Raw genomic sequence first — 14,116 nt, 5'->3', positions numbered from 1 at the left:
ATGCTACGCCTGGAACACACTGAGAGAGAGCTAGGCCGCATGAGCGGCGACATCACCTCTCTGCTTCAGGTCGGCTACCAACAGCATCAGCAGTTCCAGCAGCACCAGCAGCAGTCCCAGCAGCAGCAACAACAACTTCGCCAGGATCATCCAACTCCTCACCAACCTTACCCCAGCCAGTCTGCCCACCAGCCCTGCCTCCGAGTTACCTGCCCCGGTCATTTCAGCCGCTGCCCCGGAACCCAAGATTGGAAACCCCGAGCGGTTCAACGGGCGATTCTACCCAGGTCCGGCCATTCCTGACTAGCTGCCGACTTCAGTTCTCCTTGCAGCCAAGGACCTTCGCCACGGAGGGGCTAGGGTCGGGTATGCCATCACTCACCTGACGGGCCGAGCTCGAGCTCTGGGGAACAGCAGAGTTCGAACGTCAAACCCCCGCATGTGCAACCTTCGACCTGTTTGCTGAGGAGATGCTGAAGGTGTTTGACCTGGATTCACCAACCGCAGAGGCGTCTCGTGAACTGTTCAGTATTCGACAAGGCAGACGTACAGTCGCAGACCATTCCATCGACTTCCGAACCCTGGCAAGACGAAGTTCTTGGAACACACCATCGTTGGTGGACGCGTTCTTCCATAGCTTGGCTGACTATATCAGGGACGAGTTGGTCTCCCATGAACTGCCTTCCACTCTTGATGAAGCCATCGCACTGACTGTCCGGATCGACAGAAGCATACAGACCCGTCGTTCGTGAGAGGGGGCGCCAAGGTCCACCAACTACCGGCATTCGGAGAGATCCGACTGGGCTCCTGTCAGCTACTGCCACTCACCCAAGTCAGCTTGATCAGTCTGAGCCTATGGAGATGGGGGCGAGCCTCTCTCACTCCTGCAGAGCGCCAGCGCCGCTTCACCTCAAACCTCTGCCTCTATTGTGGAGGTGATGGACATCGTGTGGTAACCTGCCCTTTAAAAGCCGAAGCTCACCGGGCATAGGGGAGTCCGGTTGAGCTCAATGACCACCCAGTCCTCCGACCGCAAACCCTTGCTGCAAGTTCACCTCCGCCTCTCTGACTCTACTCACACCCTGGCTGCTCTGGTGGATTCTGGCGCCGAAGCCAACATAATGGACATCAAGCTGGCACGCCAACTGGGACTGGAGAACCTCCGTTTGACACCTCCTATTCCTGCCCGGGCACTGGACGGACACTTACTCGGATCGGTCACTCATGTCACGGCCCCGGTCTTGATGGGTCTGTCCGGAAACCATCAGGAAACTATCCAGTTTCACCTGCTCCCCCTCTCCAGGCCAACCCCTCATCCTGGGTTACCCATGGCTCCGCCGTGCACAACCCTCAGCTCGACTGGGTGACCGGGGTGATCAGGGAGTGGGGAGAGGACTGCCACCGAACCTGCCTGCTTGCTGCCGCACTACCCCCTCGGCCAGTACCTACTAACTCCGCCCCTGACCTCTCCCATGTCCCAGAATGCTACCATGGTCTCAGAGAAATGTGAGTTTCACGTCAAGACAGTGGCCTTCCTGGGGTACATAGTGGCAGAGGGAAGTATCCAAATGGATCCTGCCAAAGTATCAGCAGTCACGTCATGGCCAGTTCCGGAGAACAGAAAGAAGCTGCAACAGTTTCTGGGGTTTGCTAACTTCTATAGAAAGTTTATCCGGAACTACAGTACCGTTGCTGCCCCTCTCACTGCTCTAACCAGCACCAAGCAACTCTTCACCTGGACCCCAGCAGCCGACAAGGCCTTCAGTACCCTCAAGGTAAGGTTCACCCTCCGCTCCCATCCTCCAGATGCCTGACGTGGACCGGCAATTCATTGTGGAGGTGGACCGCCTCGGATGTGGGAGTTGGTGCTGTGATTTCTCCAGTGGGCTGCGGAGGATAGGAAGCTCCATCCCTGTGCCTTTTTCTCACGTCGGTTGTCCCCTCTGAGTGCAATTACGACATAGGGAACCGAGAGCTGCTGGCTGTGAAGCTTGCCTTGGAAGAGTGGCGTCACTGGCTGGAGGGGTCCACCATTCCATTTCTCGTTTGGACCGATCATAAGAACTTGGAGTACATCCGCACGGCCAAACGGTTGAACTCCAGGCAGTCCCGCTGGGCCCTGTTCTTCACCAGGTTTAATTTCACTCTGTCATACCGGCCTGGATCACGCAACACCAAGCCAGACGCCCTCTCCGTCAATTCCAGAAGGATGACAACCCCTCCAAGGATCCTGTGTCGATTCTGCCAAGTCCCCTGCATCGTAGCAGCTCTGACCTGGGCTGTTGAGGAACAGGTGCTGGAAGCTCTCCGTAACCAGCCCGGTCCCAGCACTTGCCCAGCTGACCGCCTTTTGTCCCCGAAAACCTAAGGTCCCAGGTCGTTCAGTGGGGACATGACTCCCGCCTAGCTTGTCACCCTGGCTCCACCCGCACTTACAACCTGCTCGCCCAGAGGTTCTGGTGGCCCGCTCTGAGAAAGGATGTACGGGAATCGTCCCAAGCCTGCCCCATCTGCAACCAACACAAGTCGGCCTGCCAGCCCCCAGCCGGATTGCTGCAGCCCCTGCCTGTGCCCAGACGTCCCTGGTCTCACATCGCCCTTGACTTTGTCACGGGGCTGCCCCCTTCAAGGGGCAAGACCGTCATTCTCACCATAGTTGACCGATTCAGCAAGATGGCACACTTCATTCCCCTCCCCAAGCTCCCAACCGCCAAGGAGACCGCCCAGGTGGTCCTGGAACACGTCTTCCGGATCCACGGACTGCCAAAGGATGTGGTTTCTGACCGTGGTCCACAATTCTCCTCCACTTTTTGGAAGGAGTTCTGTCACCTGCTGGGAGCCACAGTCAGTCTGACTTCCGGATTCCATCCCCAATCCAATGGGCAGTCAGAGCGGGCAAATCAGGAGCTCGAGAAGGCACTGCGATGCATGACTTCCGCAACCCCCACTCCTGGTCGCAGCAATTGACATGGGTGGAGTACGCACACAATTCTCTGACCTGCTCTGCCATCGGTATGTCCCCTTTCCAATGTGTTTATGGATACCAGCCTCCTCTATTTGCCAGTCAGGAAGGGGAGGTTACTTGCCCATCTGCACTTGCGTTTGCCCGTCGATGTCGCCGCACCTGGTCACAGGCCCGAGCCACACTTCTCAGATCCGTTGCCAGCTACACTACCGGGCCAACCGTCGGAGAATCCCTGCTCCCACCTACCATGTTGGTCAAAGGGTGTGGTTGTCGTCAAGGAACCTGCCACTCAGGGTGGAGTCGCAGAAGTTGGCACCTCGGTTCATTGGCCCATTCCCTATCATAAGAGTGATTAGCCCAACTGCTGTCCGGCTCCAACTGCCTAATTCCATGAGGGTGCACCCCACTTTCCATGTGTCTAAGATTAAGCCCATTCATGAGAGTCCGCTGGTCCCTGCTGCGCCTTGTCCTCCTCCTCCACGGCTCGTCGATGGTGGTCTGGTTTACACCGTCCGCCGCCTGCTTCGGTCCAGACGGAGGGTAGGGGTCTCCAGTACCTCATTGACTGGGAGGGCTATGGACCTGAGGAAAGGACCTGGGTGCCAGCTAGTCGGATTGTGGATAGGACTCTCATCACCGCCTTCCACCAACGGCATCCTGATCAACCTGCAATCCGTAGGGGCCGCCCCAGAGGGATCCCTAACCGTCCTGCCCGCTCGGCTTCCTGTCCTGTGCCTGATCCTGTCTCGGGACCTGTCCCATCTCCCGACCCACGGCCCTCCGGCTTCCTCCGAGGATGAGGGCGTTCGCTCGGACCGTTCGGAGGAGTTCTAGCCCTCCTCCGGCTCCCCTCCTCCCGCCCGGGCGTGGTGTTGCTCTTGGGACTTCTGGGGCCGTCCCTTGGGGGTTCTGTCATGAGCCCTCTCACTCCACCGGGTTACCACCTTAATGTGTTTCCACTATCTTCCACTCTGCTCATCTCTCTCTCTACTCAGCCTAACGAGCTCCACCTGTCCCTGCTCTGCTCGGCTCTAATTACTCTGCCAGCTGCGCTGCATTTACCCACTAACCTCTCCCAGTATTTAAAGTCCCGTCTTTCAGCTCTCCTTTGTCAGATCGTCTGCAAAGCTCACACCCCGGAACCTGTGTGCTCGCGCTTCTGGCTCACCCCTGTTGTGTGACCCCGGACCTGCCTGATTCTTGGATACTCTTCTGCCCCAGGAAAACCAGACCTGCTTTCTGCCATTACGACTCCTGACTGCTCTTCGACCCGGTAACTCTGACCAGCCTTCTGCCTTGCTACAACGTATTTGGATTTCCCTTGAACTGTACTTCTGCCTGTTTTCATCCGCCCCAGTTGTGTCTGTGTTTCCTCCCCCAGGACTTCTGGACCACCAACCACCGGGCGTCATCGGACGCATCGCTGCCACTGGGGGAGGCACAGACCCAGCACATCGGACGGGATAACCCCTGGAGCCTTCACTCACTCCCTACATCCCTTTCCCCTTAAGTTTAAATAAACTTTCTGGTGTGACGCAATTGTGGTCCTCTTGTCGTCTGTCTGAACCGTGACACCTTTATCTAAACCAAACCTTCCTCATGCCCCAGGCTTAGGCGAGTCGGGACGCAACTGGCCTCCGACCGTTTCTGCTAAAAAATATCACAGAACTAAGCCTACTATTCTGACAATGAGGAGAAGAAGAAAAAAAACAGGGTGCCATTTGGGACTCAGGCCTAGTAACATAGTAACAGATCTGGGTGGAGTGTTCCATTGGTTAAATGACTCAAATGTAAATGTTAGAGTCAATAAACTGTTAAGAGCTAGCACAGTCAAGGAAATAAATATATATATATATATATATATATATATATATATATATATATATATATATATATATATTCTGAGTACTGTGGGTTGTGGGGTGTGTGTTGTTTGTGTGGTGTGTGTTTGTTTGTGTGGTGTGTGTTGTTTGTGTGGTGTGTGTTGTGTGCGTGAACAGCCTGCGGTAAACTGATGAAGATCACTGGACCCGTGACAGTGAAGACCTCTGGGACACGGTTTGGAGCCTGGATGACAGATCCACAGGCTTCCCCTACAAACAATAGGGTAAGGGGAGGTAGGGATGGGGGGAGGGGAGGGAGGGAGGGAGGGAGGGAGGGAGGGAGGGATGAGGAGGCATATCTGTGTTTTTGACTACAGCAAGTGTGACCAATCAGCTAATCTTCCTCCTGGAGAGCTAATCATCCTCCTGGAGAATTACTGATAGACACCACATCCTATTAGTCAGAACCTTGAATCAGGTGTGTTTAGAGCAGGGCTGGAGCAAAAGCCTCCTACACCCAGTAACTATCCAGGAGGAGGGGCTGCAGCATACTCCACAGTCTGGTGATGGAAAGGACAGACAGCCAGAATAGCATTTTAGACTTCCCCAAATAGTTTGTAGCTATGTTCTACCTTACCTACTGTGTGCTTTATTCTGACTAATGTACAGTTGAAGTCGGATGTTTACATACACCTTTGCCAAATACATTTAAACTCAGTTTTTCACAATTCCTGACAATTAATCCTAGTAAAAATTCCCTGTTTTAGGTCAGTTAGGAACAACACTTTATTCTAAGAATGTGAAACGTCAGAATAATAGTAGAGAGAATTATTTATTTCAGCGTTTATTTCTTTCGTCACATTCCCAGTGGGTCAGAAGTTTACATACACTCAATTAGTATTTGGTAGCATTGCCTTTAAATTGTTTAACTTGGGTCAAATGTTTCGGGTAGCCTTCAACAAGCTTCCCACAATAAATTGGGTGAATTTTGGCCCATTCCTCCTGACAGAGCTGGTGTAACTGAGTCAGGATTGTAGGCCTCCTTGCTCGCACACGCTTTTTCAGTTCTGCCCACAAATGTTCTATAGGATTGAGGTCAGGGCTTTGTGATGGCCACTCCAATACCTTGACTTTGTTGTCCTTAAGCCATTTTGCTTTAACTTCCTGACTGATGTCTTGAGATGTTGCTTCAATATATCCACATAATTTTCCTTCCTCATGATGCCATCTATTTTGTGAAGTGCACCAGTCCCTCCTGCAGCAAAGCACCCCCCACAGCATGATGCTGACACCCCGTGCTTCATGGTTGGGATGGTGTTCTTCGGCTTGCAAGCCTTTCCCTTTTTTCCTCCAAACATAACGATGGTCATTATGGCCAAACAGTTCTATTTTTGTTTCATCAGACCAGAGGACATTTCTCCAAAAAGTACGATCTTTGTCCCCATGTGCAGTTTCAAACCATAGTCTGGCTTTTTTATGCTGGTTTTGGAGCAGTGGCTTTCAGGTTATGTCGACATAGGACTCGTTTTACTGTGGATATAGATACTTTTGTACCTGTTTCCTCCAGCATCTTCACAAGGTCCTTTGCTGTTGTTCTGGGATTGATTTGCACTTTCCACACCAAAGTATGTTCATCTCTAGAAGACAGAACGCGTCTCCTTCCTGAGCAGTATGACGGCTGCGTGGTCCCATGGTGTTTATACTTGTGTACTATTGTTTGTACAGATGAACGTGGTACCATCAGGCATTTGGAAATTGCTCCCAAGGATGAACCAGACTTGTGGAGGTCTACAATCTCAGAGGTCTTGGCTGATTTCTTTTGATTTTCCCATGATGTTAAGCAAAGAGACACTGAGTTTGAAGGTAGGCCTTGAAATACATCCACAGGTACACCTTCAATTGACTTAAATGATGTCAATTAGCCTATCAGAAGATTCTAAAGCCATGACATCACTTTCTGGAATTTTCCAAGCTGTTTAAAGGCACAGTCAACTTAGTGTATGTGAACTTCTGACCCACTGGAATTGTGATACAGTGAATTATAAGTGAAATAATCTGTCTGTAAATGCACAGAGTAGATGTCCTAACCGACTTGCCAAAACTATAATTTGTTAACAAGAAATTTGTGGAGTGATTGAAAAACGAGTTTTAATGACTCCAACCTAAGTGTATGTAAACTTCCGACTTCAACTGTACATAGAAGGTAGACCTTTAAATTGTTAATGTCCTTGTGCTATTTTGTTCTAACCCAGGTCTGGTACATGGATAGCTACAACAACAACAAGATAGTCAAAGAGTACAAGTCCATAGCAGACTTTGTGTCCGGGGCCGGGTCTCGAACCTACAACCTGCCGTTCAAGTGGGCGGGACCAACCACGTGGTGTACAACGGCTCTCTTTACTACAACAAGGTCCAGAGCAACATCATGGTGCGCTACCACTTCGAGACGGGCCGCGTGGTGACCCAGAGAGGCCTGGAGAACGCCGGCTTCCACAACGTCTACCCTTACACCTGGGGAGGCTTCTCCGACATAGACCTCATGGCCGACGAGCTGGGCCTGTGGGCCGTCTCGCCACCAATCAGAACGCCGGAAACATCGTCATCAGCCAGCTCCACCCGGAGACGCTACAAATCCTCGGAACCTGGAACACGGAATATTCCAAACGGAACGCGGGGGAGTCCTTTATGATCTGCGGAACACTCTACATCACTAACTCTCACCTGACTGGTGCTAAGGTCTACTATTCATACTCCACCAAGACCTCCAGCTATGAGTACACAGACATCCCCTTCCACAACCAGTACTTCCACATGTCCATGCTGGACTACAACGCCAGGGACCGGGCTCTGTACGGCTGGAACAACGGACACCAGGTTCTGTTCAACGTCACGTTGTTCCACATCATCAAGACAGAGGATGATTCCTGAGAAGGAAAAACTCAGAGGAACTCAGAGGAACCCACTGGAACACTGACTAACATTCCTCGTGTTCCGGTGTTCCGTCAGTCATTGTGGGAGTTCTATTGTTGGGTCTCTGCATTTTATTTGTGCTCTCTTCTTTTGCCAATCCATCTTCCGCTCTATTGCTTTCTTTTCGAATTCCTAATGCAAGGCTTAACATTGATAGTTGCCTGGATGCCCAGGGTTACCGAAGACTTTGGTCTCCAAACTCTGAAAAACTGGAAAAAGTCTCAGCACACTTCCTGTCGATTGCAAATTTATTTTTAATAGTAATTTGGCCTCCAAACATCAATTGACTCCCAATGTCATGACAAACTCATAACCTTCTCTGGTAGTTCTACATAGCAACCCCATTTCAAAACAAGCATCTGGCCCTCTAATGGTGAAATTGTGCCCTGAGAGCCTTCTGTCTTCGGTTCTCTTATTTACTGTGTGTAACTCTCTTTGTTCACAACCCTTCATTTGGACTGTGTTCCTCTCCTCTCAGCTGCTCTACACTGGACCCTGTAAGTCTGAGAACATGAGAGATTTAGTGTAGGGTTAGTCAATTTGAATTCAAGCCAGTCAATTCAGGAAGTAAACTGAAATTCCTATTCAATAATTGAAAAAAAGGCCATCTACTCTCAATGATTTCTCAATAAACTGAAAAGGTTTAAATGTTTTTTGAATTTTACATTTAAAACACTTCCTGAATTGACTGACTTCAATTCAATTGACCCAACCCTGATTGGATGGGTTTGGGTAGCATGCCTCTGATTGGGTGGGCTTGGGTAACATGCCTCTCTCTGTACAGTAGCTTTTAAATCCATAGCAACAGTTTCAATAGGAGTATGCCTTATTCAGTCTGTTCTGTAAGCCCTTAGGATAGCAGGTGTCCTGAATGTCTAGCTGTCCCCATAGCATCTATAACTGGTGTCCTGAATGTCTAGCTGTCCCCATAGCATATATAACAGGTGTCCTGAATGTCTAGCTGTCCCCATAGCATCTATACCTCTATATGGCTTGCATCCCAAAATGTCACCCTAGAGCTCTGGTCAAAAGTAATGCATCGTATAGGGAATAGGGTGCTATTAGAGACGCAGCCTATGGTTATCCTGATAGCATCTATAACTCTGTCTGTGGCCTCTCTGTCAACAACCATTTCACTCTCTCCCATTGTGACACACATCATTATTACTGTTGTAGTATACTGCATAGCAGGGTGTCAAACTCATTCCATGGAGGGCCTAGTGTCTGTGTCCTTTCAATTAAGACCAGGTGAGGGGAGTTAGTGACCTTATTTCATCAATCAAAGAGAAGGGAGGAGTGAAAACCCGCAGACATAGTACCTGGATGAACAGGAAAACATTCATTTACATAAATAATTAGTATTACATTATGAATATAAAGTTATTGTTTTTGATTAAGTTATGTAGCTAGAGTATTGATTTGCTGACAATATTGGTTTGTATTTTTGTTTTTTAAACGCTACGGCACTATATACACCATTGTATCTTTATTTTGTAACTTGATGGTGTCACGTCTCCTCCCGTTGCTCCCCTCCGGCGCTCTGATTCGCCGGTCTACTGAGCCACCGGTCTGAGCGCACCACCTCGGCAAACACAGGAATGGAAACCCAACGCACCCTAATCACCTCCCAGCGCACCTGCACCTCATCATCTCATCACCACCACTATTTAGCCCTGGACTGTTCAGTGTTGTGTTGTGTGTGATTGTTAGCGTCGTGTCGTTTACTTGCTCTTTGTTATTCTCTTTCTCATTGTTAAGTAAACTTTTACCTTGTTGATTCCCGCGTCTGCGTCCTGCCTCTTCGTATCCTCAGTACTCGTCACAGATTTACACACCTCTCACGTAAATGGATGCAGCAGGTAATCCTCGTGGAGTTTCCCAGCACCTCGACCAGCAGTAGCTTGCCCAGTTGAACGCCTCTATGCAGGAAGTGCTCTAAACTCTGCATAATCTTCCCAGCGCTCCGGTTACACTTCAGGGAGCGGCGAGTGCACCCAGTCCACCTGTTCCCGTGCTATCACCAACTTCTGAGGGACCCCTCGCCCTACCGGAGTGCTATGACGGTAAAAACTGCTAAATGTAGCGGCTTCCTGTTACAGGTTTCACTTTATCTGGTGCGTCAGCCTTGGCCATATTCAAGCCAGGATAGCGCTGGTGATTTCGCTACATAAAGGAAAGGCGCTGGATTGGGCCACGGCAGTCTGAAGGAAGGAGGTGAGGCCGTGGCGCTTCCCTACTCCACCTTCCTCGCTCGGTTCAGGGCGGTGTTAGATCATCCCACGGAGGGAAAGGACGGGGGTGAACGTCTCCTCCAGCTACAACAGGGGAGGGGCCCGCGTCCGAGCACGCTCTGAGCTTCCGCACGGTGGCGGCGTCTTCTGGCTGGAATGAGCGCTCTGCGCACCGACCTTCAGGAGAGGCTTACGGGAGGACATCAAAAAGGAACTTGCATGTCGGGACGATGAGATGGACCTTGATACCCTCATCACCACGTCCATCCGTCTTGATGACATGTTGAGAGAGACAGACGGCGTTCCCAACACCTCCCGAACCTCGACGCTCCACCTCATCTGAGCTATGGAAGCCGCCCTGCCTCCGAGTCCTCACCGATGGAGGTGGGAAGCACCCCCTACACCACCAAGGACCACAGATCTCCTGGCGGCTCCCAATCTAGGCGGTATGACTCCCGTCACCGCTTTGTGAGTGTTACCTCATCTCCTATCACAAAACCATTGTTTTTAGTTCCCATAACGGTGACTAGTTATTCCTTCTCTTCCATTTCCACCGCAATGATAGATTCCGGATCAGCGGGAACCTTTATAGATAGGAGCTGGTCTCTGAATGGGGTTGCCCACCGTGCCATTGCCTTCTCCGCTACACGTCACCTCGCTGGACAATGAACCACCTGGATCAGGCACCATTACGCAACGTCACTCTCCCCCATCACCATCACCACAGAAGCTGTCCATTCCACACGTCACGTCACCCCTTCACCGGATCGTCTTGATATTGCCCTGGCTCAGACTACACAACCCCACCTTCAATTGAATCACCAAGAGGATCCCAGCCTGGTCCCCCTCGTGCCGGAAGACCTTCCTGCGGTGGTTTGCTGTTCCACGTCAGGGAGTCGGAGTCCACCCTCCAGCCCAACATTCCACGTAGTACGCAGATCTCTCCGATGTCTTCTCTTCATTAAAAGCTATGTGTCTCCCTCCTCACAGGCCCTGGGACTGCTGGAGGCCAAACTCCCAAAGAGTCGCATTTACTCCCTTTCCACCCTGAAACAGGGGTTCATCACTTACGCTCTACCTCTCCTGCCTCCGCCAGCTTCTTCTTCGTGGCCAAAAGAGGGGGAGGACTGAGGCTGTGCATTGACTACAGGGGCTGAATGCAGTCACCACCAATACCGAATTCCACCAACAGGCCATCTCCTTCATGGGATACAGGATCAGCCCTGTACTGTCACGTCTCCTCCCGTTGCTCCCTTCCGGCGCTCTGATTCGCCGGTCTACTGAGCCACCGGTCTGAGCGCACCACCTCGGCAAACACAGGAATGGAAACCCCAACGACCCTAATCACCTCCAGCGCACCTGCACACCTCATCATCTCATCACCACCCCTATTTAGCCCTGGACTGTTCTGTATGATGTTGTGTGTGATTGTTAGCGTCGTGTCGTTTACTTGCTCTTTGTTATTCTCTTTCTCATTGTTTAGTAAACTTTTACCTTGTTGATTCCTGCCTCTTCGTCCTGCCTCTTCGTATCCTCAGTACTCGTCACAGATTTACACACCTCTCACGTAAATGGATGCAGCAGGTAATCCTCGTGGAGTTTCCCAGCACCTCGACGAGCACCAGCAGCAGCTTGCCCAGTTGAACGCCTCTATGCGGGTGCTCCAAAATAATTGATTGTCTGTGTGATATGCTATTATATTATGTTAATGATCTCTATCAGAACGAACTGAAGCCTTTCTAACCAGAATACAATTAATTGAGTAAGAGTAAATTAGCTACCATGGTGATTATGATCCTATCAGGTCTGACCTGAGTATGGTGTCTGTCTGCCTGCCTGTCTGTCTGTCTGCCTGACTGCCTGTCTGTCTGTCCAGGGCTGTAGGGACTAATCTATCTGTGTGTGTGTGTGTGTGTAGATGACCCCACACCATGACCCTGACCTGCTCCAGGAGTGAAGTTTCCCCCTAGCACAGGTCTAGGATCAGCTTCCCCTCCCCCCCAATCCTAACCTTTACCATTAGTGCGGGAATCAAAACCTGACCCAAGATCAGCGCCTGGCCTGGCCTGGATGGCTGACAGGATGCAGGATGAAGTGACGCTTCAGGTCAAATCAACGTTGAATTTAAAATATCAAGCATCTGGATGAGGAGGGACAGAAGACGAGGGAGGAGGAAGAAGAGGAGGAGGAGGAAGAGGGGGACCAGACTTGGAAAATGAGAGAAAATGTATAACGTTGCTAAATCAAACTTTGTGTGTTTGCTTAAGCAGCGATGCTAAATATTTATATATTGTTGTTATTATTATTGTTGTTGTTATTAGTCTAGCAGATGCTCTTATCCAGAGAAACGACTTAATAATAATAATAATAATAATAATAACTTGTTGTTCTCAGTGATTCAACCTTACAGTTCCTGGCCCAACGGTCTAACCACGAGGCTACCCTGCCACTGTACTGGTCTAAGTAAGTGACAGTTGCTCTCTCTGCTTCTATACCTCAGGCCCTCAGTGATTCAGAGGAGAAGAGATTAGTATTATATAGCTGAGGACATCACCAGGTCAGCAGTATATTGCAACGTGAAGGAGTAAGATACGTGAGGGAAAACGATAACAAAGCCAGTGGCTTGAATGTGTCACATCGACAGTACCACCGAAGCAGACCCACAAGGGTGTGGAACCAGCTGACAGATAGTCTTAACAGAATGGCTTCTGTCACAATGCTGAGCATTCTACCGGCTGTTGTCATCAGAACCAACTAAGGAAGAAGAGTAAGCACCTTTACCTTGTTTCCCAGATCCAATAGGGTATGAACACTGTTTTAAAATCTTCAGACCCACAGCTGAGGACAGCGTGCTTCTGTGGAACACTTCTAACCAATAAAATAAAATAAAATTGTATTTGTCACATACACGTGTTTAGGGCAGGTGTTATTGCAGGTGTAGCGAAATGCTTGTGCTTCTAGCTCACGAGTGCAGTAATGTCTAACAAGTAATATCTAACAATTTCACAACATATTCCCAATACACACAAATCTAAGTAAAGGAATGTTAAGAATATATACATACAGTGGGGGAAAAAGTATTTAGTCAGCCACCAATTGTGCAAGATTCTCCACTTAAAAGATGAGAGAGGGCCTGTAATTTTCACTCATAGGTACCACGTCAACTATGACAGACAAAATGAGGAAAAAATTTCCAGAAAATCACATTGTAGGATTTTAATGAATTTATTTGCAAATTATGGTGGAAAATAAGTATTTGGTCAATAACAAAAAGTTTCTCAATACTTTGTTATATACCCTTTGTTAGCAATGACACAGGTCAAACGTTTTCTGTAAGTCTTCACAAGGTTTTCACACACTGTTGCTGGGTATTTTGGCCCATTCCTCCATGCAGAGCTCCTCTAGAGCAGTGATGTTTTGGGGCTGTCGCTGGGCAACACGGACTTTCGAACTCCCCTCCAAGATTTTCTATGGGGTTGAGATCTGGAGACTGGCTTAGCCACTCCAGGACCTTGAAATGCTTCTTGCCGGGGGCCACTCCTTCGTTGCCCGGGCGGTATGTTTGGGATCATTGTCATGCTGAGACCCAGCCACGTTTCATCTTCAATGCCCTTGCTGATGGAAGGAGGTTTTCACTCAAAATCTCCACGATACATGGCCCCATTCATTCTTTCCTTTACCGGATCAGTCGTCCTGGTCCCTTTTGCAGAAAAGGACAGCCCCAAAGGCATGATGTTTCCACCCCCCATGCTTCACAGTAGGTAGATGCAACTCAGCATTCTTTTGTCCTCCAAACACGACGAGTTGAGTTTTTACCAAAAAAGTTATATTTTGGTTTCATCTGACCGTATATGACATTCTCCCAATCCTCTTCTGGATCATCCAAATGCACTCTAGCTAACTTCAGACGGGCCTGGACATGTACTGGCTTAAGCAGGGGGACACTGGTCTGGCACTGCAGGTTTTGAGTCCCTGAGCGGCGTAGTGTGTGTTTACTGATTGTAGGCTTTGTTACTTTGGTCCCAGCTCTCTGCAGGTCATTCACTAGGTCCCCGTGTGGTTCTGGATTTTTGCTCACCGTTCTTGTGATCATTTTGACCCCCACAGGATGAGATCTTGCGTGGAGC

At 49.8% G+C, this 14,116-nt stretch overlaps 1 pseudogene; it reads left to right on the top strand.

Moving 5' to 3' along the window:
- LOC123489292 overlaps positions 1–7,968 on the top strand; it is a 24,699-nt pseudogene extending 16,731 nt beyond the window's left edge.
- The last annotated feature ends 6,148 nt before the right edge of the window (positions 7,969–14,116 follow it).

Source organism: Coregonus clupeaformis, unplaced genomic scaffold, assembly GCF_020615455.1.
Source record: "Coregonus clupeaformis isolate EN_2021a unplaced genomic scaffold, ASM2061545v1 scaf2979, whole genome shotgun sequence".
Lineage (NCBI taxonomy): Eukaryota > Metazoa > Chordata > Actinopteri > Salmoniformes > Salmonidae > Coregonus > Coregonus clupeaformis.
The sequence above is the reverse complement of the archived record's forward strand: the minus strand, read 5'-3'. Positions and strand labels throughout refer to the sequence as shown.